We start from the raw sequence: 7697 nt of genomic DNA, 5'->3' as shown, positions 1-7697 counted from the left end.
TTTCAGTGTAAGGGGAACAAACTTTATTTTAATAATGTGTAAAAACTTCTATAAGATTTGTAATATAATATATTTTGAATATCAATGCTTTATTGACCAAAGTTGAAACAGTCAGTAATTTGCACCAGAATGTTTATAAACGATGTCTTATTATCTAAGCATGCAGCTACTGAATTTTCCCCTAACAAAATATTGCATTGCAATGTACTTTGTTAGATGTAATACCCATCTATGGTTATATCAAAGACATATAATACATTTTATGTCTTTGGTTATATCATAGATGTTATGTATTACATCTATGGTTATATTTAAAGAAATTTATGAATTATTATTGTTATTTTTTACAAGTCATTTTCTTTGAAAATACTGATCGGATTCTATAATAAGAATAAGTACGAAAAATACCCAGCGGCTACACTCCATTATGACTTTAATTAAAACTTTTTTTTTACAATTTTATCGTTAAAAAGTTTTCTTACCCTTTCTCCACTGTAATGGTGTACCACCTGACGATGCACATAAAGTTTTCCTTTTATTGTTCCTCATTTTCTTATCATAAATAAATTCTCCTTCAAGCAAAATTTACTGTCTCCTAGTCATAATAAATATTTTCATTTGATTTATCCGCGAAATATAAAATCTATATATAAATTTAAGAGTGGAGTAAACATTGACCCTTTGCCACTTATGTCCAAACACCGGTGTCATAAGGTCCCTCCCATTTAATTGGTTTAGGCGACACGGGAAGGGTGCTGTTTATCTAATAATTTTACAATTTTACTGTCATTATGGCACGTGTGACAATTACCTGTGATTATCACCCGAATGACGTAACATTGATGATCCTAATCGACAGGACAATCAAATTAACTTTTAAGTATTATCCTTTAATTGTTATAGGTGTCTGTTATCAAGCAATGTTTATTTTTTTATGTCAATCAGCAGATGGTTAGAACTGAAACATATAAATTGTAAAAACAACTTCGTCTGACTTTACTCTCTCATCTTTTCTACATACATCTTTGTTTTTGTTTATATTTATCATTATGGATGTTTGTCATTTTTTTTTTGTCATTTTTTATGTAAGTGCATATTTATTTTGTTCTAATTTTTTTTTTATATATGTTTTTTTTTTTATTTTATTTTTCAAATAGTGGTGTTTCCTAGTTTACTTTTTAAACATAAAAATAAGACCGTTTATACAAAATGTTAAGTAATTTAGAAAGAAAGAGGGGAATCAGACTATAGAGTTTAGGCATATTAATCATTAAGAAGATTTACTTCAATTCACAATTTTCACAATTTTCCATCTGATGTGTTTGACTAGAAAAAATACTTTTACAATTAACCTTTCGATGTGTTAAGAGACTGACGTTAATACAAAAATATGAAAAAATATGAATACACCAATAGAAAACACCAAACTACAATACCTACTACAAACTACAAGCCCAATGACCAAACGTCAAACTTTCTGCTGTTGTCCATTCTCAATTTTATTAAGATAGAACAAAATAGTCCTAAATGCATAAAATAAAGTACATAGGTACTAAGGAACTTGGGGATGTTGTGCTTCTTTCATGGTAAAAACAATTAAAAAATACATTTCACTATATATCTTTTTTTTATTGAAAACTGTTAAATGTCATCCTGTAGATTTTTGACAATGTTAGTATAGTATTGAGAGTGTCCCGGTGTATAGAAAATAAACTCATCATAGATACCAGGACTAAATTTTGTATATACGCCAGACGCACATTTCGTCTACAAAAGACTCACCAGTGACGCTCGAATCCAAAAAAGTTAAAAAGGCCAAATAAAGTATGAAGTTGAAGAGCATTGAGGACCAAAATTCCTAAAAGGTTTGCCAAATCCAGCTAAGGTAATCTATGCCTTAGGTAGAAAAACCTTAGTATTTCAAAAATTCTAAATTTTGTAAACAGTTAATTTATAAATATAATCATATAAATGATAATTCATGTCCGCACAAAAAGTGCTGACTACTGGGCTGGTGATACCCTCGGGGAAATAAATCTCCATTAGCATGCAGTGGCATCGACCCAGTGCATGGTTGTAAATAAACTCATCATATATACCAGGACTAAATTTTGTATATCCGCCAGACGCGCGTTTCGACTACAAAAGACTCATCAGTAACGCTCGAATCCAAAAAAGTTTAAAAGACCAAATATAGTACGAAGTTGAATATACTCCAATTTTCCCGTCTGGAGGTTACGATCCAAAGCAAGGATCGACTGTTGCACTGTGCGGGATGTATTGATGCACAGTAATGTGTAAGAAACAGTAACGTTTCTTTTTTTTATATATATAAATAAGGCCGTTAGTTTTCTCGTTTGAATTGTTTTAACGTCACGCACGCTGTTCCTACAACCCGTAGGATCTTCGAAATTTCCTCCGCAAAACAAAATAAAATGTTAACAAACACTAACCACTATAAAAACTAAATCAATATATGTTTTCCTTTATGTTCTTATAGCTCTTGGTCATATGCTTAGTAATATCTAGTATATTTGAGGATTAAAACAACAAAGCTATGTGAAAAAAACGGATGTCGAACGTTACATTTTAAACAACTGTTTTATCTCTTATGTATAGTTATCCTATTTCTTATTCTCTGATCTTCCCGAAATTTGGCAGAAGCAACGAAGTGTGTCAGTTCTCGGTTAAATTAAAGTCGTTCTTTTGTCGAATTTCGTTTGACTCGGTTGTTGCATATTAAGCTGGAATAATGACGTTTTTCTTTGACTTAACGACTGAAAGGTAGTTTTATAAGTAGACATAGCTAAAGATGTCTAAAAAATGTGAGATAATTATAACATCTACCGAAAGAACAAACATTTGCCTCATTGTTCGTGAGTTCAAAAATTGTAGATTCTATAAAACCATCTCTACACAGTCGTTTTTCAAGCGGTAGCCATTTTGTCCAAGTTGATATTTCATTTGTCCAAGCAATATTTCAATATTAAAGTAATTTATAATTTACCAAAACAAAAGTTAGATAAACAAAAATTACATAAAGTCTAGATTCTTTTTTTATTAACTGCATGTTTGGGTCTTACAGGAATAAAATGCTACGAAACATTACAAAACGGTAGCCATTTTGTCCAAACGTCGAAAAATCCAAACAAACGCTTTTTTTTTCGACGTTACATGTGCAAAATTTGTTCCATCGTATATTCCTGATACATAAAATGAATCGCGTTGTGAAATTTGAAAAAAAAATTGCTGGTTGTAGAAAAAAAACCACGGTGCATGTTGTGCATGAAACGGAGGTAACTGAAAGACTTATCGGAAACAGCGACAAAAACAGTATTATTGAATTAATGCAACCCCGTATTATACGGACGATTCAGGAGATGATTAGTACATTTTAAAAACAAGCAACTAGTTACTTCAAATGACTGGGAAAATAATTTTCAAGATCGGGTTTTAGTAATTTTATTTAACTGGTTGTATTTCGACAAGGTATGTGTCACGGCAAATTTTTAATACAATTCCATTCAAATTAATCAAGGGTAAATATGTTTTTATTTACTTGCAGAGTGTCGGATATATTTGTATTATAGGGTTGAATCAAGATATGAAAAATTTACAATGACAGATGATATGTACCATGAAACTTTAGCAGTTTTGTTATAATTCAATTATTGAAAACCGTATACTGCTGTCCCATTTTCTTTCCTTCAAGTTCATTACTTACGACAATACAACATTTTAAGGTGGTTTAAGGGTAAACATTATTTATTCGATTTCCACAACTTGAGGTAAATAAATTCATGGAAATTTGACATCACAAAATTAATAGAGACATATTTAGAATCAACCAACTACATAAAAAAAGCAAATGAAACTTACAAATTGAATAAATGTACGTCAAAAGTTTCAGAAAACTCGCTTTGACGTCTGGTGGTTTAACGTGGTGTTGTAGGAACATCGTGCGCAACGTTTTTTACATTGTCATTTCGGGGCATTTTATAGCTAACTATTCGGTTTAGTTTTAGTTTTAGTTTAAACATATTTTATTTGCTGAATTAAAGCAAAATGGATTAGACACAAGTAAATCATACTTATGAAGTCTTCTCCATAATACAGTATAAAGTTACAATAATAGTATAATATAATGGACATGCATATAAAACAAACAGTTTATACAATATTATACAAGCTTTCATAGGTGAACAAAGAGGAGTGAAAGTAAAAGAGAAAAAGAAAGTTTGAAAAGTCGCATAATTCTGTGACGATGACTTGTGAATTGATGACAACGATGACGTTCTGTGTCAGTAATAATAACGCTCTATCAAGGCATAAGAAAACTGTTTGACCTTTTTATAAAATTTTGAACATGTTTGAAAAGGAGTAGATCCGGTAAGGGCCGATTTTGGCCTTAAATTTCAGGTTCATCGAACGAAAGATTTTAGACACTTTTTAAACACTTAAGTGTCTATTTAAATTGATTCGATTAGTTAATGTAAAAGATTTCAACTGATTTAGTCATTAAAACGCTCCGATTCAAGCTTAAATATATAAAATCTATTAAATATGCCAAACAACGTCACTGTTCAGATGGTTTTTGTCAAAAATGAAAGTGGCCGCATCCGTGTTCATCCTCAAACTTTATATATGTTATAATACAACTTACATTTTAATATTATGAATGAACACGAATGCGGCCACTTGCATTTTAGACGGAAACCGTCTAAAATTTAACTAAAATGCTCAAATTGTGAAGATTTCAGTAATTTAGCATGACTTAAAGGGAAAATTCGCGATTTTTTACTTATGGTTTAAATATGTTCATTATGACATAATATATATATTCACAAAGTTTTATCGCTATATGTGCAGTAATAAAGGAGAAATTCAATAATTAATGAAAAAATATTGACTACTTCCTGTAGGTCGTGACGTTTTTTCCCTTTAATGATGCTAGTACCTGATATATGTGCATTGTATTGTCAAAAACAGCCCATATTTGTGTAGCAGAAGCATTCTACTTTCCAGTAAATGGTTTAAAGATAACAATTTTCATACTTTTGTAAAACTGCTATATTTTGGGGCCAAAAAGGGGTCCTACTGAACCTACTCTTTTGAATATTTTGTTCGTTCGAAAGTTCCAAGTGTCCGCAAATTAATAGTTTTGTATCTAAAACAAAGTTTTCAGATAGCCAGTTAAGGTTATGGAATATGGATATGACAGTTGTTTTCCATCAGTTCCGATGGTTAGAATTATAACAGAAATGACAATTGTTTTCCATCAGTTCCGATGGTTACAATTATAACGTTTGATTTTGTCAGATTTTATGGAGTTTCACTTTTTTATATATATATATACACAAGTCTAAATTGAAAACTACGTTCAAACCTATGATTGCGTTTGATAAAAACCGCAATTTTTCATACGTGTGCATGTAAAACAAATTTCGTTGTAGAAGGGTCTAAATACAACACAAACAACATTTTCCAAAAGACCAAATAAGTGAAAAAGTATATTTAAACAAAACGCATTTGACTAACGGGTCGAACAACTGATGTTCTTAAACCCTGCTGACTGCCATTGGCGATTGCCAAATAAATTTATCACAAGATGTAGCAAAATGGATCTTAATATAAATGTAATACTAAACAGAAAACAATGAACTTGCGGCAGAGATGTTATGCCACAAACATGAGGTGTCAACATTTTTTTATACACCAGATCCGGATTTCGACAATAAATGTCTCTTCAGTGATGTTAGGGATCGAAAACGTAATTTGGAAGGCCATATAATTTACCTCAATTTAGGATAGACTGTTGAATTTAGAGAGTCAAAATAGGATGCACGGATCATATAAACCGGAGGGAAAATATGATACAAGCCCAAACGAAAAAATATAAACAAGTCTAAATTTAAAACTATGTTCAAATCTATGATTGCGTTGGATAAAAACCGCAACTTTTATACGTGTGCATGTAAAACAAATTTCGTTGTAGAAGGTATATATAAATATATTATTGCTAATACTTTTCTGTATCTACTCTAACAATTCCTCATTTTACAGCAGTAGTCAATTTCTCTGTAATTTGTTCTCATTCGTCTTGAATATGCATAAAATATTTGACTCTTGACGTTAAACTAACTTACAACAATCAATCAATGATGGTTATTCTTTAAAGTTCTAGTCCGTAGTCATGTGAAAAAGAAGATGTGGTATGATTGCCAATGAGACAACTATCCACAAAAGACAAAATGACACATACATTGACAACTATAGGTCACCGCATAGTCAGCTATAAAAGGCCCCGATAAGACAATGTAAAACAATTCAAACGAGAAAACTAACGCCCTTATTTATGTAAAAAATATGAACGAAAAACAAATATGTAACACATAAACAAACGACAACCACTAAATTACAGGCTCCTGACTTGGGACAGGCACATACATAAATAATGTGGCCGGGTTAAACATGTTAGCGGGATCCCAACCCTCCCCCTAACCTGGGACAGTGGTATAATAGTACAACATAAGAACGAACTATAAAAATCAGTTGAAAAAAGCTTAACTCATCAGATGGACAAAAATACAAGTGGACGTGGCCCGGTACTTATACATCTCGACACAAAAAGACACAATGAACAGATCTGAGAGTACTCGCAGTTATCTGACAATTCAAACGAGAAAACTAACGGCCTTATTTATGTAAAAAAAAAAAATGAACGAAAAACAAATATGTAACACATAAACAAACGACAACCACTGAATTACAGGCTCCTGACTTGGGACAGGCACATACATAAATAATGTGGCGGGATTAAACATGTGTCTGTTAAATTTTCTATAACCGGTACTTTGTTTTCGGTTCTGATTCAAAAAATAGAAATATGCATTATGAGTTAAGCTCATTGGTGAAGGCCTTACGGTGACCAACAGTCGCTTACTTTAACGTTATTTGGTCTCTTTTGAAAAGTTGATCAGTAGCAATCATACCACATTTTTCGAGTTTAAGAAGATCCAACATACTATAATTTGTAACAACTCAAAATGAACTATATTGGTAGAAATCAAATCATGTGTTTATAATATCGAGTAAACAACTCAAACTTGTAAATTAAAGTCATTCATAAAAGTAAGTAAATATGGAATACTTTTATAATATATCATCTGCAGTATCATCTGCATGACCAGGATACACTTTGACAAGACAGCACCGATTTATTCAATTTATTTCAACAAAAATATAAGACATAAGGTTTTAATTTTCCTATGTTAAAGCTGTCCTTAAACTTTTTGTGTATGCTTTTGGGAATCTGTAGATTTCTTTAAAATAAAAACATACACAAACTGCGAAGCAAAAGGCTTGCCATAATAGTCTGTTGTTTGCTATTAACCTGTATTTGTGAGTTTAATTCTTCAAATGCAACCATTTCTAAATCAAGCAAATAGTTCCATTCAAATGGGCGCGAATCACCAAAAAGCATTCAACTATCGTAAAACCTGTTAATGTTAATATGATTTTTTTTTAAATTAGACGTTATAAGCAACAATATTACTATTGTATGTATGTTATAATACCGCAGTCCCATTAGGCCACGATCGTAGTGACGTTACGCACGGTAATGCGTTCGGATTAAAATTACGTTATTATAGGATTTTAAAACAGCAACCATTTGTCTATAAAAAAATAAAATCACC

This window comes from Mytilus edulis, chromosome 2 (assembly GCF_963676685.1).
Source record: "Mytilus edulis chromosome 2, xbMytEdul2.2, whole genome shotgun sequence".
NCBI classification, from domain to species: Eukaryota; Metazoa; Mollusca; class Bivalvia; order Mytilida; family Mytilidae; genus Mytilus; species Mytilus edulis.
This window is presented reverse-complemented; position numbering follows the sequence as displayed.